At 37.8% G+C, this 13,066-nt stretch overlaps 1 protein-coding gene across 2 annotated transcripts in view; it reads left to right on the top strand.

The window, feature by feature from the left end:
• TTC28 (tetratricopeptide repeat domain 28) overlaps positions 1-13,066 on the top strand; it is an 876,415-nt gene that overhangs the window by 74,023 nt on the left and 789,326 nt on the right. The window lies entirely within an intron of this gene.

Raw genomic sequence — 13,066 nt, 5'->3', positions numbered from 1 at the left:
TTTTCTTTCACCACTTTAAAGATATTTTTCTACCTTCTGCCTTCCATAGTTTTGTACAAGAAGTAAGCTGATAATATCATTGTTCTCCTAGATATATTTGGTTGTTTTTCTCTTGATGCTATTAAGATACACTCCTTATCTTGCCTTTCTTTGATTTGACTATGATGTGCCTTTGCATGATGGTCTTGTTTATCCCATCTTGAACCTGTAAATTTGTATCTTTCATCAAATTTGGAAAACATGTCCCATAATTTCTTCAAATGTATTTTCTGCCAACTCTCTTTATTCTCCCCTTTTGACAATGAAAATGCACATATTTTAGACTGTCTGATATGTCTTTTAACAGGCCTCTGAGGCTGTTTAAATTAAAAAAAAATATTTTTTCTATTCTTCACTTGGGATAATTTTATTGGTCTGTCTTCAAGTTTACTTATTATTTTCTATGTCATCTGCATTTAGCTTTCTTTAAATCAAAACTTTTTTATTGCTTTTTTTGATTGGTGAAAGAATGCAATGACATTTACCACCAATTCAGTAATACAACATTATTACCATACCAGGTGGAACTGATATATTATGCATATATTTTTGTAGTGTTTTTCTCAAATATATAATACAGAACATTCTGAATTTGAAAGATAATTAACCATATATAAGTAATTCATATTGTTGCTTCATACAGTGACTTTTCAAATGGTTATTTGGCCATGCCATAGCTGTGAAATGATTCCTAAATTCCACTTCATGTTTCTTTTATTGACTAATACTGGAAATACTTAAGAACAAAGAGCATTTAAAAAATAAAGAAGCCCAGGGAAATGGACTTGGCCTAGTGGTTAGGGCGTCCGTCTACCACATGGGAGGTCCGTGGTTCAAACTCTGGGCCTCCTTGACCCGTGGAGCTGGCTCATGCGCAGTGCTGATGCGCGCAAGGAGTGCCGCCCCACGCAGGGGTGTCCCTCGCGTAGGGGATCCCCACGCGCAAGGAGTGCTCCCTATAAGGAGAGCTGCCCAGTGTGAAAGAAAGTGCAGCCTGCCCAGGAATGGAGCCACCCACACAGAGAGCTGACACAACAAGATGATGCAACGAAAAGAAACACAGATTCCCATGCCGCTGACGACAACAGAAGCGGACAAAGAAACAAGACGCAGCAAATAGACACCAAGAACAGACAACCAGGGGAGGGGAGGAAATTAAATAAATAAATAAACCTTTAAAAAAAATAAATAAATAAAATAAAGAAGCCCAATAATATCACTCCACTTAGCTTTAAATCCAGTAAATTTTTTATTTCAGTATTTCTGGAATTTCCTTTAGACCTTTTATTATTATTATTACTATTTAATAATTTCTATTTCTCTGCTGAAATCTGTCTTTTTATTCAATGTGAACATATTATTATTTCCTTGATGATAAATATCTGCTTTAAAATTCTTGCAAAATAGTTCCAACATCTGAGTCATTGGTGAATTCTACCAAACATTTAATGAAGAAATATTACAAATTCTGTACAGTATCTTAAAAAAATCAAGAGGGAATATCTCCCAACTCATTCTATGCCACCAACATTATATTGATACTAAAACCTGAAAGATGAGTATAAGAAAAGGAAATCATAGACCAATATGTTATATATATAGATGTAAAAATTCTTAACAAAGTTTTAGCAAACTAAGTAAAATATATAAAAGAATAATAGTTCCTGACAAAGTTGGATTTACCCCAGAAAGCAAAGTTGATTTAATATTTAAAAATAGAATTCACCATATTAATAGACCATAAAAGAAAAACTATATGATCATCTCAGCAGACACAGAAGCATGTGACGAACTACAAAATCCATTCCTAATAAAATTTTTCAGCAAGCTAGGAATAGAAAGGAACTTACTTCTTCCAACTGATGAAGGACATCTATGAAAAACCTAAATCTAATTTCATACTTAATAATCAAAATCTGAATGTTTTCATGTATTAGATTTCTATTGCTACATGACAAATTACCACAAACTTATGTCTTAAAACTATACCAATTTATTATCTCAGTTCTGTAGGTCAGAAGTCCAGGGTGATATAGCTGGCTTCTCTGCTCAGGGTCTAACAAGGCTGAAATAAAAGTGGTGGCCAGTTACATTTCATTTGAAGCTCAGTGTCCTTTCTTATTGATGACTGAACTAAATTCCTTCCATTTATACTATTGAGATCCCCATTTCCTTGTTGGCTAGCCACTAGGTATCACTTTCAGCTCTTTAGCTATCCTTCAGTCCTTATACTGGACCCTTCCATCTTCAAAGTCAGAAATGGCATATTGAATCATTTTCTTGCCTTGAATGTCTCTAACTTTTACTTCTGCCCAAAATGGAAAAACCTCTTTGTATTAGACTAAGCCGACCTGGATAATCTCTCTATCTTAAGATCAGTTGAATGGGAACTTTACTTCTGCAAAAGCCCTTCATGACAGTATTTGGTTTAGTGTCTGAATAACCAGGGGATGGGAATCTTGGGAGGGCCATTTTTGAAATTCTGTTGACATCTATAGCCACTACTATCATGGCTGCCACAGCTTCTGGGCACTGGGAAAGGGGAAGCAAGGGTGAATGGGCAACTCAGTCCCTGGGCAGCAGTGGTGACCAGGCAGCAGCAGGGATGGTGACCTGCACCAGCCATAATGAATAAAAGCAAGAAGGAGTAAGATTCACCAAAAGCAGGGAAAAAAGGAAAAAGTTTGAGAGAAGGACCAGACACAGTAGAATCAGAAATTCCCAGCAGGAAAAACGTATTGCTATTCCCCAATCTGCAGTAAAATAAAAGTACCAGTCCCACAGATGATTGTGAAGAAAGACATGCAGTAAAATTCTTCCAGTTTTAGCATCAGCAATAATAGAGAACTTCAAAAATGATGTTTTCCTGCTGATCAAGAGAAGCTTTTTATTCAGAAATTATGGCAGTGTTGTGTCCATTTGACTTAGTTTCTGATCCACTAAGTGACCTAAAATGGAAGGAAGTAAAATGAGCTACTTTAACTGAAATGATGGAATATATCACACATAATCAGAATGTGGTCACAGAGCCTTTTTACCCAGAAATTGGCTATATGTTTGCAGTTTACATGTTTTGAACATTACCATCTTCCTCCAATCCTATGGGGGCAGAATTTGACCTAGAGAAAGACAAGCCAATGTTAGAAGCAGCCTGGCTTCCTCTACAACTTGTTTATGAATTTTTCTTAAGATTTTTAGAGTCCCCAGATTTCCAACCTAATATAGTGAAGAAATATATATTGATCAGAAGTTTGTATTGCAGGGGAAATGGATGTGGCTCAAACAGTTGGGCTCCCTTCTACCATATAGGAGGTCCAGGGTTTGATGCTCAGGGCCTCCTGATGAATGCAGCATGGCAAACTGGCCCACATGGGAGTGCCGCCCCGTGCAGGAGTGTTGGCCAATATAGAGAGCTGGTGCAGCAAGATGACGCAACAAAAAGAGACACAGAGAGACAATAAGAGAGGTAGTAGAACAGGGCGCTGAGGTGGCGTAAGAGAATGATTGCCTCTTTCCCACTCTAGAAGGTCCCAGAATTGGTTCCTGGAGCCGCCTAATGAGAATACAAGCAGACACAGAAGGACACATAGAAAATAGACACAGAGAGCAGACAACGGGGTGGGGGGATGAGTTGGAGAAATAAATCTTTTTTTTTTTCTCAAGTAGTTTGATTTGCAGTTTTTGGAACTCTGACAGTGAAGATCCTTGAGAGAGAGTGTAAGACTACCCTTTGCATAATCTATGGAAAATTCTTAGGCTTATTAAAAAATGTCACTTGAATACATCTGAAGTATTAATCTACCTTGAAAGCTCCTTGTAAGTTTGTCTTTTACTTAATTTATACCCCGCATTTTGCTAGGCACTTAAAAAGTGTCTAAGTCAATGAGAAAATTAGGAGAGGTGATTGTATTTTCCTCTTGGCACTTCTATGGATGCAGACCTCACAGACCATAGGCCTTTATCACCTTGATGTTTCAGAAGTTCTTGTTTATCATTAACTAAATTCCTCACAATACTTAGTCCCCTTCTTTTAAATCAGTTCTGAGTGGAATCTAACATTTCTTTCAGATCTCCCACATTAAACTCTTCATATATTTAATGAGATAATATGGTACAATTAAGATAGCATACATTGGCAGACATTGCTTTGCATGGTAGCTCAAGGCTATACAGGTTACTATGCAAGCTAAAATCTTGCAAAGCCGTCTTATTAATCAATGGGAAAATTTATGATTGTTCTATGATCTTAAATTATTTTGTCAAACATTAAAATCTCTTACTCTCTGTTATAAATATATAGGGAATTGGAAAAATTAGTAAAACTAATTTTAGTACACTCTGATTTAAAATGTTAGAAACATTGAGAATCAAAGTGTTTTACTTCTTTGTAAAAAACTCATTAGAGTTGTTTAAATAATACTTGTTACCTTTATCTCATTATTAAACTTACAATATGGAATGAGCATCTTTTGATGTCTTGGAAAATTGTCATACTCTTCTAAATTTGGATCAGCTTCCAATATTTTAAACTTTTGTGATTTCAATTTTTTGAAATATCTGAGAATTCTTGTAATGTAAAGTGTTTAATTTTTTATTTTATTTTTTTGATATTTGATTCATATTTCACTTTCAAATTTTGTTTCTTTCTTGCACTCTCATCTTTGCTGATAAATTCCCTTTTCAAATAGCTGTTTTTAAAAATAGGGAAACGGACTTTGGCCCAGTGGTTAGGGCGTCCGTCTACCACATGGGAGGTCCACGGTTCAAACCCCGGGCCTCCTTGACCCGTGTGGAGCTGGCCATGCGCAGTGCTGATGCGCGCAAGGAGTGCCGTGCTACGCAAGGGTGTCCCCCGCGTGGGGGAGCCCCACACGCAAGGAGTGCGCCCGTGAGGAAAGCCGCCCAGCGTGAAAAGGAAGAGCAGCCTGCCCAGGAATGGCGCCGCCCACACTTCCCGTGCCGCTGACGACAACAGAAGTGGACAAAGAAACAAGACGCAGCAAATAGACACCAAGAACAGACAACCAGGGGAGGGGGGGAAATTAAAATAAAATAAATAAATCTTAAAAAAAAAAAAAATAATAAATAAATAAAAATAAAATGCCACATGGGTTTATCACTGGGAGTTAAGGAGTCAACATGACTGTTCTTTGCTGTCTGTGATTCACCTGAGTATCAGATTTGAAGTGACCAAAACCGACAGACTTTGAAACAAGTAATGTGACTGGTTGCTCATCATGATGTACATCTTTTATTTATTCAATGATTTGTGGACTGAAGAGCTAGCAGCAAAATTCATATTTTATATATACCTATGCTCACAATTAATATACTGTGATAACTGGCATTTTTTGGTGGATTGGTGTTATTTAAACTGTGGTAACTGAAATTTGTATAGATGGGACGTGGGTGAAGTGAGGAATGCTGGTACTTTGGAGTTGGCCAGAGTAGCTGTGACAACATTGATGCTCTCTAAGCATCATTTTTCCCATTTGTAAAATGGGTTAACATCATGAACCTTGAAGTGTTGTATTGAGGATTAAATAAAATAATACACATTAAACATAGGATTTTAAAAATTTCTATATAGTTTTTTCCTTTTTAAAAATTCATTTTTATAAGAGAATGTGGCAGTTTGAAATTATTTATGAATTTCAAAAAGAGAGATTATGTTTATAAACTGGTCTTTTCTTCTGAGTGTGAGCCCTTTTGATTGCTTAAGATTCACCTGAGATGTCCTTGATTTGATTAAATTATCTGTTAAGACTAGGGTTTTGATTCAGCCACATCAGTAGGGGGTGACTCAGGGTTGAGTCCCTGCCCCTTGGTGGATGATATAAACGGGCACTCACTCGAGAAGACACAGAAGAAGATACATGGGAAGAGAGAGCTCTATAGATGACAGAGGAGAGGACTTTGTCATGACATGGAAGAGGGGAGAACTTTGATCCCGTGGCCCAAGGAAGAGAGACAAGCCCTCTGCCAGCCAGTAGCTGAAAGAGAGGAAAACTGAACCCTCACAGAGATTGGTAACCATCTTGCTTCAAAACTTGGCAGCTGACTTTGCTGAGAAACCAATCTTGAGTTGGACTCTTTAGGGCCCTGTAACTACACTTTTATTCCAAATAAATACCCTTTATAAAAACCAGCAGATTTCTGGTACTTTGCATCAGCCCCTCTTGGACTGACTAATACAGAATTTGGTATTAGGAGAGTGGGGTACAATCTGATGTAATTACCAAAAATACTGGAATGGTTTTATAAATCAGTAAGGGGTATTTTTTAGAGAAATTTTCAGATGCTTAATGAAAAAGCCTAGACTGCTTTGAAGAGACTGTTGGTAGGAATATGGAGCCTGAAGTTATTTGTAATAAGGCCTTAAAAGGAAATGCTGAAACTATTATTGGAAACTGGAGAAAAGGCAATCCATGTTTTAAAGTTTCAGAGAACTTAGCAAGATTGGCTCCTAATGTTAAATGGAAGGCAGAATTTGAAAAGTATGAACTTGGACATTTAGCCAAGAGATTTTCAAACTAAATGTGGAAAATGCAGACTGGCTTCTCATTGTAGCTTATAGCAAAATGTTAGAGGGAATAGATAAATGGATAACTGAATTATTGGTCACAAAGAAACCAGAAACTGATTCTGGAAATTCCAAGCCTCTGGAAATCAAGCCCCCAGATGATAGTACCCCATTTGAGGAATTAACTAAACTTGAAACTTGTAAGCCAGGATTGAAAATGCTGTTACCCAGGAAAGACTTGTGGAAAGTGTAACTGTCTGATGGTTTGGGCCCCTGCTTATTGCATGCTAAACCAACAAGCTTTTTGAGAGAACTGTATGAACAAAACCATTGTCAGCCTGGACTAAAAGGGTCATGGAGGGTAGAGGTGGAAGAGAAAACAGCTTTAAGAGGAAAACCATGGAAGCTGAGGTTTGGAATTAAGACATCTCCTTGGGCCAAGAGAGGGACCCCACCCATGTATATGGAAAGGGTGAGTTTGCCCTGGCATTTGAAGAGGGTGGATGTTCTAGCCTGCTGTTCAGGGAGAGTTTTGCTGCCCTAGGCTGCAGAGAGGGTGGAGCACATTTCCCAAGGGTTGGGGAGAGTGAGGTTGAAACCCTAGTTCTCTGAGAGGGGTGGACCTGTTCCCCATAGAAGACGAGGTCACCACCTCACTGTTCTGAGTAGATTGGGCTGTATGCCAGAAATTAGAGAGAATGTTGCCACCACCTCACTGTACTAAGAGGGTTGAGACTCTACCCCAGAGATTGGGTAAAGTGAATGGGGTGAATGCCTTCACCCCAGCATTCTTGGAGGGTGAGGTCTGGAGTTCAGTTGCCACACAAATGTTTGATGAGAGTGGATCAAAGAAAGTGGCCATTGGGCAAGCCTGTGGAAAGGATGGGCCCCCATGAAGCCCCAAGGAGGAGAAGAAACTATTATCTTGAGAATGACTCTCAAGTCTTTGAAATCTAATAGAGGGAAGCAGACTTGACTCAACAGATAGAATGTCCACTTACCACATGGGAGGTCCATGGTTCAAACCCATGTGGATCTTGCCCATGCACAGTGCTGATGTGCGCAAGGAGTGCCGTGCCACACAGGGGTGTCCCCTGCATAGGGGAGCCCCACACACAAGGACTGCACCCCATAAGGAGAGCTGCCCAGCATGAAAGAAAGTTCAGCCTGCCCAGGAGTGACACCACACACACGGAGAACTGATGCAGCAAGATGACACAACAAAAAGAGACAGATTCCCAGTGCCGCTGACAAGAATACAAGCGGACACAGAAGAATACACAGTGGATGGACACAGAGAACAGACAACTGGGGTTGGGGTGGGCGGGTGGGGGACGGGGAGTGAAATAAATAAAAATAAAACTTAAAAAAAAAAGGATCTTGAGGTGGTAGCAAGCTCAGCTTGCTTGAGGTACTGCAAGAAGGACATTAAAAAAAAAAAAAGAAATCTAATGGAGTATGCCCCATAGGTTTTGAGAACTGTTGGGACCAGTGACACATTTCCCTCCCCTTTATCCTTATGGTAATACAAATGTTTATCCTACGTCTGTTCCTTTGTATATTGGAAGCAGATGGATTGTTTCGTAAGTTTCACAGGTCTATAGCCCAGATGGGACTTTGCCCCAAAACAAACTGTATCTCTATAAACTGATAGTGATATGATTTTGTAGTTAGTATTGTTACTGATTTAAGTTTTTTTTTTTTCATATTGTAATGTCTTTTTGGAATTCAGGGGGTGGAGTGTTGCAGTTTGAGATTATTTATGAATTCCAAAAAGAAAGATTATGTTTGTAAAGTGGTCTGTTCCTCTGAGTGTGATCCCCTTTGTACTAGATTCACCTTAGATGTCTGATTAAATTACCTGTTAAGATTAGGGTTTTGATTCAACCACATCAGTAGGGGGTGACTCAGGGTTGAGTCCCTGCCCCCTTGGTGGGTGATATAAATGGGCACTCACTCGAGAAGACACAGAAGAAGATACATGGGAAGAGAGAGCTCTATAGATGACAGAGGAGAGGACTTTGTCATGACATGGAAGAGGGGAGAACTTTGATCCCGTGGCCCAAGGAAGAGAGGCAAGCCCTCTGCCAGCCTGTAGCTGAAAGATAGGAAAGCTGAGCCCTCACAGAGATTGGCAACAATGTTGCTTTAACATGTGGTAACTTACTTTGCTGAGAAGCCAACCTTGAGTTGGACTCTGTAGGGTCCTGTAACTTTTATTCCAAATAAATACCCTTTATAAAAGCCAACAGATTTCTGATACTTTGCATCAGCACCTCTTAGGCTGACTAATACAGAGAAGTTTTGAGTTTACAAAATAATCATGCATACCATACAGAATTCCCATATATCACCCCACCACCAACACCTTACGTTGTTGTGACACATATCTTATAGATGTTGAAGGAACATCATCATAGTATTACTGCTATATTTGGTGTATTTTTCTCACAAAACATCCTATTATTAACATTGTGTATTAGTATCGAATATTTGTTTTAATTCATGAAAGAACATTCTCATATCTGTACTATTAACCGTAGTCCATCATCCACCACAGGGTACATTGTGTTATACCATCTCCTGCCTTGTACAGTCTATACAAAGTATATACTTGGGAAGCGGACTTGGTCCAGTGGTTAGGGCGTCTGTCTACCACATGGGAGATCCGTGGTTCAAACCCTGGGCATCCTTGACCAGTGTAGAGCTGGCCCATGCACAGTGCTGATGTGCGCAAGGAGTGCCGTGCCACGCAGGGGTGTCCCCCACGTAGGGAAGCCCCACGCGCAAGGAGTTGTGCCCCATAAGGAGAGCCGCCCAGCACAAAAGAAAGTGCAGCCTGCCTAAGAATGGCGTGGCCCACACAGGGAGCCGGCACAAGGTGACGCAACAAAAAAACACAGATTCCCGTGCAGCTGACAACAACAGAAGCGGACGAAGAAGACGACGCAGCAAATAGACACAGAGAACAGACAACCGGGGCGGGGGGGTGGGAGGGGAGAGAAATAAATAAATAAATAAATAAAAAACAAAGTATATATTCATTGGCTCTCAGTTTCACCCAGAGTGGTGCAGTCCATTTTAGAATGTTTTAGTATTCCAAAAGGAAAGATCCCTTACCCTTTATACCTCCCATTGTTGACCCTTAGCATTGATACAGTACTTTCTTTACTATTGTGGCAAAAATATTGCAATATTACTGTTAACTATGGCCTTTAAATTACATTAATTGTTTTTTTCTCATGTATCACCATATTCTTAATATTTTGTAATAGAGGAACATTCTTGTATTTGTTCTATTAGCCATAATCCTCATCTATCACTGAAATCACTATGTTGTATAGCCCCAAGATTATTCTCTTTCTTTCAGTTGACATTAACCTCCCTAGACTAGCCCTATCATCCACAATCACATTTATAAATCAGCAGTGTTTTACTCATTATAATGTTACCATCAACTCTTGCTATTTCCATACATTTACAATCAACATTATTAAACATTCTACATAGATTCAGCATCTCTTCCCCTTCTCAATCCACATTTTATCTCCTAATAACCTATAGTCTATAGCTAATTCCATGAGTTTACTCATCTTATTTAGTTCATATTAGTGAGACCATACAACAATTGTCCTTTTGTTTCTGGCTTATTTCACTCAGCATAATGTCCTCAAGGTACATCCATGTTGTCATATGCATCCCAATTTCATTTCTTCTTACGGCTGAATCCATTGTATGTATATACCACATTTTGATTATCCATTCATCTGTTGATGGACACTTGGGTTGTTTCTATCTTTTAGCAATTGTGAATAATGCTGCTATGAACATCAGTGTACAAATATCTGTTTGAATCCTTGCTTTCATTTCTTCTGAATATATTACTAGTAGTGGGATTGCCAGATCATATGGCAGTTCTATATTTAGCTCCTGAGGAACTGTCAAACTATCTTTCACAGAGGCTGTACCATTTTACATTTGCACCAACAGTATTGGAGTATACCTATTTCTCTATATCCTCTCCAGCACTTGTAAAAACAGGTTTTTCATATACATGTTATTTCATACATGATGATTATTAGTGATGATGGCATTTTTACGCATATAGTTTTTAGTAAAACTACCCCAATTATATATTGAGCTTTTTTTTCACATATGATAATCTTAGTAATCTTTGAAAACTTCTGGTTTCTGCTGGTTATCTTTTAAAAGGTGTGATGATGCCAAATTGTATAAATTATTCCATTAAGATGTAACTGTTACAGAGGGAAGGTGATGAATTATTTTTCATCACATATATAAGACACATGTTCTTTTGATAACATATGAAATCCTATTACATTTTATGGTTGTACTAAATTTAGTATATTTCAATTCAATAAAATCTATTTGGCATTTACTATAAGAAGCATAGTTCTGCTAGTGTCTTCCTGGTAATAGTATTTAGTTGATTTGTCTTTTTTTTTCTTTCTGTGATCTGGCATATTGAAGTTTTCCTCCTTCCCTCTGTCCTTCCTTCCCTCCCTCCCTTCCTTTTTTTGTATTCTGATTCTTCTCCATGATTAAAAAGAACAATATGTTATTGGTTTGTACTTGTATGCACTAGCTTTTTGCTCAATAACAAAATACTTTCACATCTTAGTGATTTAAAACAGCAACCATTTATTTGCTCAAGATTCTGCAGGTTATCTGAGTCACTCTTCTGGTTTGGGCCAGACTGGCTGATTTCTGCTGGGTTTGCTCATATGTTTGAGGTCATCTAGAGGTTTGGCTGGTGGCTGGATCACCTAAGAGAGTGTCACTCATATTTCTGGCAGTTGGCATGCTGTTGTCCAGTGCAGCAGGGACAACTGGGCCATGTGTCTGTTATCAATCAGGCTCTCCTGGGCTGCATCCCATGGCAGTTTTAGAATTCTACAAATGCACAAGCACAGTTTGTCTGATTGTATCATATTTGCTCTTATGCCATTGGCCAATGCCAAGCCTGGAACCCCTGTCAGAGGAGTTTACTCAAGGGCATTTATATAGGAAGAGGAAGAATTTGTGACCATTTTTTGCAGTTTTCCTTGGGATTCTTTATCATATCATATTTGCAGTATGGTACATATATATGTACCCTGATTTCTAGAACATATCCATTCTTAAGGTATATCTGTATATTTTAGTTTGGTTTTTTACCCTTTATTTTTCTGTTCTGGAATTTTCTTGAGTTATGTCTTTTCATGCAATCATATGTGAAGTAGTTTTACTATCACTTTAGTATGAATTCTGTTATAGAGAGAATTCTATTCTTCAAGGGTACTCTAGGAATAGAAACCCAAAGGAAGCTGGATTTTCATATGTTGTAATACTTTATAAGGAAAGATTTCAAAGTGGGACTTTCCTATTAATTTCAAAGTGGATTTCCTCTTTTTGCCTAAATTTAAAGCTCTTCCCATATTCTCATTCATTAATTATATTTGAGACTGAGTTTTATCAGTTACTATACCTGACGACAGAGTATTATACCTGTCAGATATTATTCCTCATTACAGTTATCTGTAAGAAAAAATATTTAGTAGTTTCTTGGCCTCATGTTTTCCTTTGGTTTACCTAGTATTATGTTAATAATAAAAATATAATAGCTCTTACTGAATGATTATTTGCCAGGAATTTCTGAATTATTTTATGTGTGGTATCAATTTAATATTCACAATAACCTTATGAAATAAATATTAGCTCAAATTTTCGAAGTAGAACATTTAGCCTTAGTGAAAGATTAAATAACTTGTCCAGAATACCCAGCTAGTAACTAGGAGAGCTGGGCTTCAACACAGGTCTTTCTGAGTCTAAAACATTCAGTAGTAATCACTATACCATTACAACTTCTCTGGACAAGGAAGTAGTCCTTAATCCATCGATTAAGAACTCCTATGAGTTCAGAATTCTCTTTCAGGTTCTCACACTTGTATGTCCATATGATGTTGAGGAGACTACTCAACTTCAGCCTTCTGTAATATATGAGTCTGAACTTGCAATTTCTTTCTTTACTTGTCATGACAAGTAAATAAAGTGTTTTAAATGCATTGGAGTTTAATAATAGAAATGCAGAAATTGTTTTTTTTAAAGATGCATAAATTTTATTTTTAAAGATCCATTTTATAGATAATTTTAATTGTTTGTTATTTGTATATTTGTATACTTTTTAGTTATAACTGCTTTTTATCATTTCAATTCATTTTTTCAGCATGTGTTTACTGAACATTTACTTTAAGCCAGGCACATTCCAAGCCCTAGGGTTTCATTCAAGAACAAGGCAGAATGAGGTTCCAGCAGTAATGGACCTTACATTCTAGTGATGAGAAGCAGAAATTAAATAATTATAGTAGTAAATACAGATGAAAATATTTGAAAGTGATAAGTGCTCTGAATAAAATCTAAAGTAGACTAAAGGAAAGGAAGAATGTTGGAAATAGAGATGAACTGGATTATGGCAGGAGTTATGGTAGGAGAGGTTTTGTATGA

Source organism: Dasypus novemcinctus, chromosome 19 (genome assembly GCF_030445035.2).
Source record: "Dasypus novemcinctus isolate mDasNov1 chromosome 19, mDasNov1.1.hap2, whole genome shotgun sequence".
NCBI lineage: Eukaryota > Metazoa > Chordata > Mammalia > Cingulata > Dasypodidae > Dasypus > Dasypus novemcinctus.
The sequence above is the reverse complement of the archived record's forward strand: the minus strand, read 5'-3'. Positions and strand labels throughout refer to the sequence as shown.